Source organism: Epinephelus fuscoguttatus, linkage group LG6 (assembly GCF_011397635.1).
Source record: "Epinephelus fuscoguttatus linkage group LG6, E.fuscoguttatus.final_Chr_v1".
Taxonomy (NCBI): Eukaryota; Metazoa; Chordata; class Actinopteri; order Perciformes; family Serranidae; genus Epinephelus; species Epinephelus fuscoguttatus.
Genome location: NC_064757.1, coordinates 31213613 through 31226753, shown reverse-complemented (window position 1 = coordinate 31226753; position 13141 = coordinate 31213613). Strand labels below are relative to the sequence as shown.

Sequence of the window (13141 nt, the reverse complement as noted above, 5' to 3'; positions counted from 1 at the left end):
GAAACTTGTAAGGTGAAAGAAAAACAGAGAGACACAACAGTTGAAGATGACAGGATAAGATCTGGGCTCTGTGCAGGTATTTGGGAAAATCCAGTATAGTGTCACACATAGTTTAAGATACTTAAAATCTAAGGCTTTTTTTTTCTGTTTATAAAAAAAGTTCAAACAGGTGCCTTTTTGTGGACCAATGTATTCTGCTGCAACAATGAATAACCACTGACTGCTTGACTTCTGCACTCAAGTATTCTCTCTCCAGAACTTACTGTATACATTTTGTCGTCTCATGTTGTCTTCAAGCACATCAAATGCTTTGTGTGGTCGATTCCTGAGTGCTGAGTGTTTCCAGATGAAGTCTAGTACGTTAATTGAGTTTTACTGACATATGGTATCGTGTTGCACCCTCGTGACATTGGTTTCTGGCACATTAACTGTATCTGCAACCACAGGGATGTTCCAGTAAGAGAAAGCACAGAAACATGAGAGCAAACACACAGTAGCTCAACCCTAAGACGGTCTATGAATTACATAAAAAAAATAAACATTTATTACCATGCAGTGTGGAAGAGTTGAGTATGTTAATTCATCCTTTTCTTATTTTTCAAAATAAGCATCTTTAAAGGTGCTATATTGCAAAAATATATATTTTTTTATGCTAAGCAAGTGTAGGTGCTACTGTGACAGTATCATAACGTTCAATTCACAGAGAAACGAACACAGTCTGTATTCAGAAACTGTGCCTTTAAAGGAGCCCTCTGGACTTCCGAGAAGTTGTGTTGTCACAACCACGGACTGTATCAAACTTAAAACATAAACACTGTAAATGAGTCCTCTTGGAAGTACTCACTCCGAGTGCTGGAGAGAACTCTGGCACAAATTAGACCGCTCGTAAATTCAGAGTGCTGTTGGGATGTACCATTGGGTTATTCAGAACTACACGCATTCGGAGCAGCAGGGTGCACCCTGGGCGTGTCAAGCGGTGTGAATGTGTGATGAACTTAATGGTAACTCATGTAGAAATAGAGTGCTCTATCACTTCAAACAACAGCGCTCTCATTATTAGGGTTGGGAATTTCTCTATGATAGATGATTCAATACGTATCTAGATACACGGGTTATGATACGATTCAAAAACGATATATTTTTAAAGGGCCAGTGTGTAAAATGGGTTGAAAACAGTGACATCAGTGGTCAAATTCTAGATTGCAGGGCTCACTCGCTCACCCCTCCCGTTGGGTAAATGACGGTGGCCTCATAGGGACAAAAAGCCTTGCGCACGAGTTTTTCAGGAGTAGGTCTATCTAGTGAAGAGGTTAATGTTTATTTAGAAATCTAAGCCATGTTACGATATTGTAATGAATCCCTCACGAGCAGGAGACCAGAGGAGCATTCGGGAAAAAGGCCAGTTTATTTGAGCACTCCAGAAACTCCGGTAACACTCCAGGGGGTAAAAGACTCCGTCCCAAACTCTGACTATTCTAGCATAACAGACACACTTCATAACTTTACACACATACTCGTTTACTATACTGAGTGGGGACCCCCTCCCCTCTCTGCTCCACCAATCTCCAGCCCGCACACTGACTGACAGCGTAGCCGGTAAACAGAGCTCAGCTGTTTATTTAGCCTAGCAATATCTCCGGACTATAGTAGCTGCAATGGACGACTTTGAACGAGATTTTGAAGAGTTTCTTGTAGCGGACACAGACCCAGAGCCATACCTGTTTGAGCCGGAGCACACAGATGAGGAACTCCATGTGTTTGATGCTGAGCGGGCGAGAAGAGAGGCTGAATGCACAGAATGGGATTCGGTGCTACTGCTGCCATTGTTGGGGAGATATATCATCAGGAGGAAAAGCGCCGCACAGAGTGCATCACAAGGAGTGAAGTTGCATCTTCTTTTCCTCGCAGATGACGGTTCAGGTTCATTCTCTCCTGTTGCGTGGTAAGTGTGGTCCATTTGCAAACTTTATAACTAAAAAAACTTTTCACTACTCTCTATCGACGAACTACTAACACTCTCTGCTGTTTCCTCCTCCTTCTTCCTTCCTTCCGCTGTCTTTGTTGGGTCATTTATACACGCGAAATGCGTTCTCTGGCTGGCTGGATTGTCCGCTCGGGCTGCCTTACATATATGGCGGCGCAGGATGGCGACCTTTCTAAAGCAAGGCCCTTGCTATATATATATATATATATATATATGTAAAAGCATAATTATAAGGCTTCGAAAACCAAACAAAATTTATTTTATAGCGATTACACACTTGTATAAACATATTAATGGGTAGAATATTCAGATTCAGATTCAGATTGACAACAAACCATGCCAAACATTACACACTGGCCCTTTAATACAAAACTATTCGATATGATTCGATACAGTGTAGGAACGATACGATTTGATACGATTCGATACAGTGTAGGAACGATACGATTCGATACAATTTGATACAGTGTAGGAACAATACAATTCGATACGATTCGATACAGTGTAGGGACGTTACGATTCGATACGATTTAAAACGATTCTATGGTTAACATTTGTTGATGTAGACATTAATCATGTATTATAAAATAAAGAAGCCAATTCTATAAAAGTGACATTCTTACAGTATTTTCAAATTTGTAAAAGATCACATCCCCAAGCATTGTTGCTGTATGGCACTGGCAAAAATAAAATAAAAAGACAAACAACAACAAAATCACACATTGTCTGTGTTTTTGTATGTATCTTATATGGACTTGAGTCTGGAATAAAGTTTATTATAACGCTGTACAATATAAATACAAAGCAGAATAAAATAATAACATGCAATGTAGGGGCAGAATCTGACATCTCCTGTTATTAGTTGATATCATGGACTGTGATGACTAGCAGCTTATCACTGACAGCATGTCAGACTATTTCTCTGTGTTTGCTACACTCTGTTTGTCATTTATAAAAAGATAAATCACTTTTCTATAATACATCAATAATATTTCAATGGAATAAATTACTTATTGACTTATTCATACTTCAAAAACAGCACCAATAAGTGATTAACATAGGGGGGATCAAAATAAAATGAATAAATAAAATAAAAATCAACCAGCCATCCTCATCCCCTGACAAGTAAAGAACAGTCCCTAAAGTGCGGTGAGGTTTGTGGAAATGTGAACGGCTCGTTTCTCTTCTGACACGTCACATACCTGTGTGCTGCTACGGCTCGGCTGTTCAGGTATTTTTGGGCAGTCACGACACCGACGAAGACTTCTTGGACCTGGAGTCGGGCTTCTCGGTCCCCGGTAAGCCGCTATCTTGCGCCCCCAGAGCACTATGGCCGCCGTATTTGACAGGAATACTTATTTCTGTCTGTGTCTGTGACCCCCCCATTCAACCCACAACCGGCAGGATTCGCCTTTAGTTTCTGCTGCGGCTTGGCTGCTCCCTGGTTTATCCAACCAGCATTAGCTTCTGTTCCTCAGCTCCACCGGTCAAGCTAGTGCTGATGTTTACATCCATTATCGTTGTCAGTAATGCCTGCTACGGAGCATGCCGCCGGCTCTCGCGTTGTTTTCGAGATGCAAACTGTTAAAGCTAGTCAACTGATTGCTAGTCTCGTGATACCCAATCCATGACTCTACAATCGATTCATCTAAGGATTCATGGCTGATTCATATCGATTGAGGAGGCTGCTACCGACGCAGTCGTACCTCTCGCTTGTCAAACCCGATATCCGGTCATATTGGTTAACTGTTCCCAACCCTACTCATTATAGTGTAGAGCATCAGATAGGATTTATTAGGAATAGGAATCATTAACATCTCCGATTCAGTTGGGGTGAAACGAGTGGCTCTGCTTTTAACTCCGCTTTCTGCCACTGAAAATCACATTATCTGCACTCTATTGATGATGGCTTTTGGTGCTCACCGTGAACGTGTGTCCCTCTGGCTGAATGTACTCTGAGTTGATTGAGCTAATTCCGATCAACTGTTCTGAAACTGAAAACTTTCCCAGCTCAGGCCCAATCAACTCGGACATCGGGATTACGCTCAGAGTCTGTTGGGCCTGCTTTCTGAAATAGGGCTCTGGAAACACTGACCAATCAGAGCAGACTGGCTTAAAGAGACAGGCACTAAAATGATTTAGAGGCTGAAGACAGGTATATTCAAGCAGTCAATACAGTAAAATATTGTAGAAAAATAATGTGGTTTTTGAACATTAAAGCATAAAAAGTGTTCTATTAAATACCAGACATATAAGTGTGAACCTGAAAATGATCATAATATGGGACCTTTAATTGCAGTCATTCAAAGAAGAATGAATAAATTAATTTTCTGACTATCAGACACCACGACCTTTTCTCGATTCAACATTAACTTTCACATAGTAACAACTTTTCTTTGCTGATATTACAGTGTGAAGCCAAAACACATGAATCACGAGTTGTTCTCACCTGCTGACAGTTAAATAGGATGAGGAGAAAAACAAGTTTTTAAGACTTCTTCCAGGTTTCCACATAAAAACACAACACCAGCATACAGCATGGACAATCAAAAACACAACCCACAAACAGTATGACTTACCCAAAGTCCACATTCCCCTTACACCCACCCAGCTCCCCCAGATCCACCCCATACCCACATAGACCCCCTCTTAGTTTCAAAGTAAAGCCAAACCAGCGACAACAATGACAATAACTCTTACAAAAACAGAAAAAAACAAACAAAATAGACTGAAACAAAACCCCACCAGGAAGGAAAGCACTTTGAACAGGATGTGAAAATTCTTCAATTTGATGTCATCTTGTGGACATCTGGTGATAGTGCTTTTGAAATGCTGAAGTGGAAGCTGACACACACGCACACATACGCACACACAAGCAGTGCTGACATTTGCCGTACACATAAAAAAGTTTGCACATAGAATGAATAAATGAATAAAGTTATTGCACACGATGTAAGCAGAAATATTAAGTATTACTGGCCGTGTGATTTCAGTACAGCGTTCAGTGTCGTAAGGGTTTTGGGGTAAAACAGTTCATCAGTTGGCTGGTGTGTGTTTTAATTGTCCGATAACGTCTGCCTGAGGGTGGAAGGTCAAATAGATGGTGGGCAGGGTAAGATGAGTCCTCCAGGATGTTTTTTGTTTTCCGGAGACAGTGGAAACAAAAAAGTCTTCCAGGGCAGGTAGCTGTGTGTGTGTGTGTGTGTGTTTGTATTTTGTGTGCAGCTTTTATCACTCTCTTCAGGGCCATACCACACCAGGATGCCATAAGTCAGGACAATGTCTACAGTGATAGAAGGACAGCAGCAAAGCTTGTTGCAGGCAGATATTCCTGAGAGCTCTCAGGAAATGTAATCGTTGCTCCTGATCAGGCAGTTCGTGTTGTGTGCCAACGGGAGGTCCTCTGAGATATGTAGCATTCAACGCCATTTTAAACCCTACAACAATGGGTTAGGAAAAATATGTCCTTCTGAGGAGCAGAGTTGACACTGGTGGTGTCTGTCTGAGCAGTGCAGTGGCAAATCTCTCTCTGTCTCTGTCTCTCAGTCCGTCTTATCGAATCAGAGGAAATTACTATATGGTGATAAAATTTGTTATTGTAACAAAACAAAAGAACAATCTCTAACTGTTTCACCATGTGGAAATGTTTTCTTTCTTTTTTCCTTTCACAACATGCAAAATATGTTATAAGATGTTTTAGGAATAGGGCAACGCCTAAAACCATGTTTCTGCTTTCACTGTTTGTTTAAATATTATTTGATAAGTGGACTCAAAGGTTGAAAGATGTGTCATGTAGCATGACTGTTTTCTTGACTGTTGTCTCCAAGGTCCAGTGAAGCTCTGCTGGCAAGCCTAAATTGACACAATGCCATCAAAGTGTTAAGAGGAAACAAAACTTTGAACATCTCCAATTCAGTGGAAACTGAACCATCCACCAACCACGGATGCAGCTGTCGCTAAGAAAAGCTTAGCAGCAGCTGTCGCTAAGAAAAGCTTAGCAGTGTTTTACATGAACAGAGAGATCTATGGAAATAAGAATATAGTTTGCCTGAAAAGAAGGTCAATCATGGTCAGTTGCAACAGCTGTGGAGACACTTTTAATTCACACACTGAAAAAAAATGCCCCATCAAATTTAAGTGAAAACATTTTAGATATAAGTTTTCTTTTGCTTGAAACAAGCTAATTTGGCAATCACAGTGAGTTATTTTTTACCTTATAAGAATTCTTGAAATAAGTCATCCTGTCCAGCCACCAAAAGTCTGAAAACAATATCAAATTACTTTAAGATAAACTATGAAGTGGCCCCCTCCTTGGCCTTGGGCTGGGGTCATTTGTACCTTTTGATCCCCTCTGATGGCGGGCCTGACCTTATCAGTTATGTGGCGGTGTATTTTTCTGCAGAGATTCTGCCCTCTGCCTGTATTTTCCTTTTTTCTGTGTTCGGGACGTTTATGGGCGTGTAGTCCCACAACTCTCAGCTGAGGCTGCGACTTTGTAAAAAGGTGTAAACAGGTGCCAAACTGTAAGCAGCAGATTATTTTGATCATTAGTTCAGTTGTAGATCAAAAGAGAGATGATACTAATTAGTGTGTGAGGTTACAGTCTGTGGTGAGTCATTTCTCCAAAGTCATATTGCACTGGTGGGTGAATTTGAACGTATTTATTGTTTTATATAAAATGTCATAAATATGGAATTACGTAGTGTGTGTGCTGCCAGCAAGAAGCTTTCAGGACATTTTCAATTTCAGATCTGTACATTCATCATTCATGGAAAAAAACACTGCCTGTGCTTACTGCTGTAATGCGCATGCGCAATTACTTCGACATTTCCAGCTCTGACTAATGTAGCGTTCACACCGGGCGCGAGTGAAGCGAATTACTTGCTCGTAACACGTCGCACGTAACGTGCAAGTTTGGACGCTGGACCATTTTGTTAATTCGCTTTATCGCGTCACTTGCGCGAGTAGTGGGGAAGCCGGCTGTGCTAACTGGAGCTAAGCTAGTGCTAACGTTCATAGTACAACCATTCTGCAAACTAATTAAAGACACATATTTACAGAACTTACCAAGTAGACCAGTCTCCTCGGCGACTTTCACCCAAGCCTGCTCCTTTTTGTTGCGGTCTCTGTAGAGTAGACACACAGTATCATATAGCTCCGGGTAGCCACTGATGACCATGGCTGAGATAACCATCATCGCTGCTTTGTACCTGCTCTGGAAGTCCCAGATGCGTCGGAGGGCCAAACGCCATTGTTTTTGGGTTGACCCTATCCTGCAGAAGCGCATCCAGCTCGGCGAGTTTCACCACCTCCTCCAGGAACTCCGTCTGGATGATAGCCGCTTTCAGCGGTACTTCAGGCTGACTGGGGCCCTGTTTGAGGACCTGTTGGCGATGGTTGGCACCAGGATCTCCCAGCAGGACACCAACTACAGGCACTCCATTTCAGCTGTGGAGCGTCTGTCCATCTGTCTCCAGTGAGTAGCAGTTTATTGTTGTGTCAACAACTGGACATTGTTGACACGCGCCAGTGACATCGGGAGAATCTCAACGCTGATTGGCTTTCGCGGCACAGCGTCACGCGAATTCGCCTCAAAAGTTCAATATTTTCAACTCGAGCAATGAGGCGTTGGACGCGAATTTCACGTTTATCGCTCCATGCTAGACGCCTCTATCGCGTCCATTGCGTCGCGCTAGACGCGTCCAATTTGTGTCTAATCGCATCTTTGCATTGACTTTGTATGTAATCTTGATGCGCGAATTTGCGAATTCGCGTTTGGTGGAAACGCAGCTTAATTCGCTTCACTCGCACCCGGTGTGAACGCTACATTAGTTTTATGTTATGCCTCTTATGATGCGGGCTAGGCTGCCGTTGTGACAAGCTAGCATGTTGTTAGCATGCCAGCATGTAGCATGCTGTGGTTCGTCCATAGACGAGAGGTAAACATTAACATGCTGCCTGACTGTTTTCGGGCCTGTTTCGGGGTGATGTGCAAACAAATGTGTTTTGTCCTTAATACTGTACAGAAATTACAGTAGGCTAATGCTCAAAGATAGGGATGCACGATAACTATCGGGCCGATAACAGATAAGTCAGTTATCATGACGAATAGCCCCGATAACATATAATTTTGTCAGCACGGCAGTGCCCTGCTCCCACTATGAGACCTGAATGGCCTGCTGTGAATGCTGCGTTAAAGTGATGTCGGCATAATCAGAAAAATTCTTTCTGACTGGGAAAATTCAAGAATTCAGAATTCAAGAATGTCGGAAAACAACTCATTAACTCGGTCATAATTTCACACAGACTCTCTCTCTCTCTCTCTCTCTCTCTCTCTCTCTCTCTCTCTCTCACACACACTAGTGTTGCATGGTATAGCTACTGGTACCAACGGTAGACCGTGGCACTACCACTACTGTGGGATAAGTTGAAAGTCCAGTCGCAAGAGATTGAGTGTCCATGCGCCGTCCAATAATGGCACGCGATGTTTGATAACGGCGAATCCTGCCAGTTGTGGGTTGAACAGGGGTCACAGACACAGACAGGAATATGTATTCCTGTCAAATACGGCGGCCATAGTGCCCCGCGGCGCAAGATAACGGCTTACCGGTGACGGATAAGTCCGGCTCCAGGTCCAATAATGTCCTCTTGTTGGCGTCATGACTGCCCAAAAGTACCTGAACAGCCGAGCCGTGGCGGCACACAGGTATGTGACGTGTCAGAGGAGAAACGAACCGTTCATATTTCTCTTTGGGGCAGGTAATGGTCCACAAACCTCACCGCACTTTAGGGACTGTTCTTTACTTATGGAGGGACTTGTCAGGGGAGGAGGGTGGCTGGTTAATTTTTATTTTATTTATTTATTTATTTATTTATTTATTTATGTTAATCACTTATTGGTGCTGTTTTTGAAGTATGAATAAGTCAATAAGTAATTTATTCCACTGAAATATCAGTGATGTATTATAGAAAAGTGATTTATCTTTTTATAAATGACAAAAGGCACATCTGCCTTATTTTTGCTGTGGTATCGTGATACTACTCAGAACCATGATATTTTCACTGGTATCATACCATGGGTCCCAATTTTGGTACCGTGACAACACTATCTCACACACACACACAGACTGACTCTCTCTCTCTCTCTCTCTCTCTCTCTTTCTCTCTCTCTCTCTCTCTCGCTTCTAATATGACATAAAAGAACAACTGAATCTCATTTAACTTAGTGAAAAGGTATTCATTTGAATGGAACCATAAGCCAAAATTCTTTAAACTTATTTTCTTGTTACTATGGAATGCACTTTTTCAGTTTGTTTACATAAACAAGTCTAACTTGTTCAGTGCAATCATTTTCTATATATATTTATTTTTTTGAACTTCTGGAATGCACTTTTTCAGTTTGTAATCCCGATGCATGTATTTGCATCAGTTCAAGGGGCCTTTATTTTTATATCAGTAAGTAATGCACCTTATTTAAATTGATGTTCATTTGAGGTATCAAATAGTTTTTTTGTTTGATATCTTTTCAAAAATGTTTGAGATGCTTGCCAATAGTTTTTCATTGGAAAAAAATAAATATCTCTTCATTTAAAGGGTCAATACTGTTTTGGTTTTGTTCATAGTATTGATGTCATGATCTTAGGCGTGTATATCTATATATATATATATATATAGATATAGACATAGATATACACATACACTGTATATGTGTGTGTTATCGGTTATCGGTATTGGCCTTTAGGAGCTGAAAGTTATCGGTTATCAGTGTCGGTTTAAAAGAAAAGTTATCGTGCATCCCTACTCAAAGATATATATCTAACCCTTGCTGCACATTCACCCTTTCCTCAGTGAAATTATGTGCCTTCTTAATACTTGTTTTATTTACAGGTTTCTACCATAGTATCAAACTGCAGTTTGTTTAAAGATTTCTTCAAGAGGCCTGAGAACAAGGCGTTACAGTAGTCAAGTCTGCTGTAGATAAAAGGATGAACAAGTTTTTCGGTGTCTTTTTTTGATAGAAGAGGTTGTACACATTTCTAAGATGAAAAAATGCATTTTTGGTGACAGCTTGTAAGCTGTTGTAGTTGTCATCCTCAAGCCAGAAACACATTTATAGTGTTATATTACAGTGAGCATTTTGAGGTTTAAAAGACGTTCAGAGCTGATTCAAAAGTGAAAGGTTTTTTAACCATTTAAAGACATTGATCAAACAGTTATATTTAGACCATATTTCACCAGGATTTGCAGTATTGACTTTCAGCTGAGAAATTTGGATGTGATTTCTTAATTAAGCTCCAAAATGATGATAGACTATTGTTTGCACACTGTAGAGGATGAAAAATGTCACTATTGCAAATCCTGTTGAAATATGGTCTAAATGTGAACATTCAATCCAATGTCTTTAACTAGCCAATGAAGAAACCTTTGTACCATTTCTGAACATCTTTTCACTGGTGTCTTTTCACTGGAAAAATGTTCACTGGGAACCTTAAACGAGTAACACCTTCACAGAGCCTTGTCCAACAAGTGATAGAACCTACCTGCTATATGTTGAACTGCAGATCCACCACTTTGGTCCAGACTGATGTTGGGAAGAGGAGGAGCTAAATATGATCATTGGCAATAATTCATAATTATTAATATTAATTATGGATTATTAAAATATTTGATCAATTAATTAATAATTAATTAATTATTACATAAGCATAATAATCAAATTAGCTTACAGCGGGGCACCACCGGGAAAACCCGTACTCCTATTGGCTATGAGGATCACAGCCAGAAGCGTTTCCCTCAGGTACGCTTTCTGATGATATACCCCAGCGTGACGTCATTGGTGCGGGGTTGGCCATGGCGGATTTCACCCAATGGGAGATGTGTATTTCAAGGGACCTCTGCTGGTCAGCTGGGGTGCTGTGTTGGGGGTTGAATCAGCTGATTCACACAGAGAAAGGGGGTTGACTGATTCCTTTGTTCTTTTGGGCGCCAACATGTGGTCTCAGGCTTTGATTGTTACATGTAGGCCCAAAAGTTTATGGATAAAGTGTAGGCCTTTGTTAGAAATCCTTGTACGGCACAACACTGAAATTTCACATCAACCACTGGATTGCCATAAAGTTTTGTACAGACATTCATGTTCCCCAGACAATATTTCTGACTGACTGTGATGATCCTTTGGCTTTACCTCTAGTGCCAACATGAGATTGATCTTTTTTTGCCTGGGTCCAGACCTTTAAATCCACCCTCTCCATCTACTCAACTGACGGAGTGAAATGAGTTTAAATTCTGCCTGATATCAGGCAATGATCTTTTAAATTTGAGTGAAATGTTTCTCCAACCATATGATGGATTGCCATGACATTTGGTGCAGATGCTTATGGTTGGAGGATGAATCCCAATGATTTGTCATTCTGACTGTTCACTGTAGTGCCACCTGCTGGTCAATGTTTTCACTTACCTAGTGAAATATCCTGACATCTATGGATTAAAACAACTTTGGTACAAATTTTCATGATCCCTTAGACGATGAATCTTTGTGATTTAAGTTATCCCCTGACTTCTCTTCTGGCACCATCATCAGGTCAAAATCGAACTTTTTCATCCTCTACAGTGTGAAGCAATTTTGTTATCAACAGAACTTGACAGGTTGAAAAAGACGAAAGCGAAAAAAGTCTAAACCGTGAAATATTTTTATTCCCAAAATAAAATTGAGATTACATAGTCATGCAAGCCAAAACATTTACGAGATTTGAAATACAATTATTATTTATCTTGAATCTTCAGAGATACAGAGTAAAAGAGAAGTAAAATAGTGTCAAAACATACGAGCTCAGCATAAGCCCAAGTAAGACAAAATTGCTAATTAAGCAGATGATATTTTTTGCACCAGATAATCAGGGCCACACTCAAAAAAATCTGACTTTAGATGTTAATGTAAAAGCAGCTTAATATTGAAGTTGTTTATTCTTCTTCTGCAGTTTGGAGCTGGAAAAGAGGTGCACTGAAATAACAAAATCCCAGAGCCTCAGGGGAAGAGTGTGATGATGGCTGAAGATACCAGCAGGAAGAAGACACTGGGGCCAGTGGATATGACACTGGCACTAACAAGACTGGGTCTGGGAAGAAATAACATGGCTCCGTTACACAAGTCCTGCGTGCAGCAAACCATGGCACCCTCACATGCTGAGCTGGTTTGGCAGCCCCTGGTAACCCTGAAATAACCTGCAAAATACAGCGAGAAAAACAGTTTGCAAAACAGGTCATGACATGTTTAATAACCACCAGGCATTCCTTGCAGCAACATTTTGTATCAACAGTTAAATGATTGACTTGGGTGTGTTCAACATAAGCTGTGGAAACTTGTGTTATGTAAAAGAAAGACGTACCACCTTCTCTGAGAGAGAAACAACGGTCAGAAGTCGCGGGACAAGTTGTGAAGGCTGTGCAGGAGTAGGGGTCGGTTGCTGTGCATGTGTAGCATCGTAATCCACATGCTGTACGGAAAAACAGAATACTGTCACACATGGTTTAAGATTCCACATAGGTCAAGGTCAAGGTCAGCTTTATTATCTACGAGGGGCAAATTGTGGTACAGCCAGCAGCACTCACATCTAAAATCACATATCTAATGCCCATCGTTTTACAAATGTGCACAAAACACACTGTCAGTTAAACAGATATTTTTATGTTCTTACCTGCAGACAGAGTCATAAAGAGGATCAGAGCGCCAAAAAACTGCATCGTGAAGAGAAAAACGTTTTTCTGATCAACTGTGTGAGCAGAGAACTGGAGACGATGTCAAATCTTCCAAAGCTTTTCCTCTTATGGTCCAACCCGTCAGTCTTCTTTCAGAACTTGACTTGCATTTCCTCACAAAGAATCCTCCCAAGTTGCCCAAACAACGCCAGCCCCAAAGGGAGCTACAGCTCAGAGACGACTACAGTCATGTAAATAAGTAAATACGATAACTAAAACTGAAATGGTTATCATGTTTAGTAGCAGATAAATTTCCTTTGAGTGATAGAAATCCATGTGTAAATGTCACAATGCTTAATTACAAAGTATTTCATTAATTGCTGCAGCCACATCTGACACTGACTTTGCAACCTACAATGAAGGTTACCTAAGTGAAGCTTGTTTTCTGGCCTTAGTTACACT

At 40.9% G+C, this 13141-nt stretch overlaps 2 long non-coding RNA genes across 3 annotated transcripts; one reads left to right on the top strand and one right to left on the bottom strand.

Moving 5' to 3' along the window:
* LOC125890611 (uncharacterized) lies at positions 1 to 12818 on the top strand. The gene is made up of 3 exons (XR_007449569.1): positions 1 to 76; positions 11962 to 12242; positions 12685 to 12818. It is a non-coding gene; the product is annotated as an uncharacterized LOC125890611 (long non-coding RNA).
* Positions 11658 to 12813, bottom strand: LOC125890610 (uncharacterized). 2 transcript variants are annotated; one of them, XR_007449567.1, is made up of 3 exons: positions 12679 to 12813; positions 12370 to 12477; positions 11658 to 12205 (listed from the first exon to the last, which is right to left on the bottom strand). It is a non-coding gene; the product is annotated as an uncharacterized LOC125890610 (long non-coding RNA). The 2 variants fall into 2 exon arrangements; XR_007449568.1 differs by having other exon boundaries at positions 12373 to 12477.
* Positions 12819 to 13141: the final 323 nt, after the last annotated feature.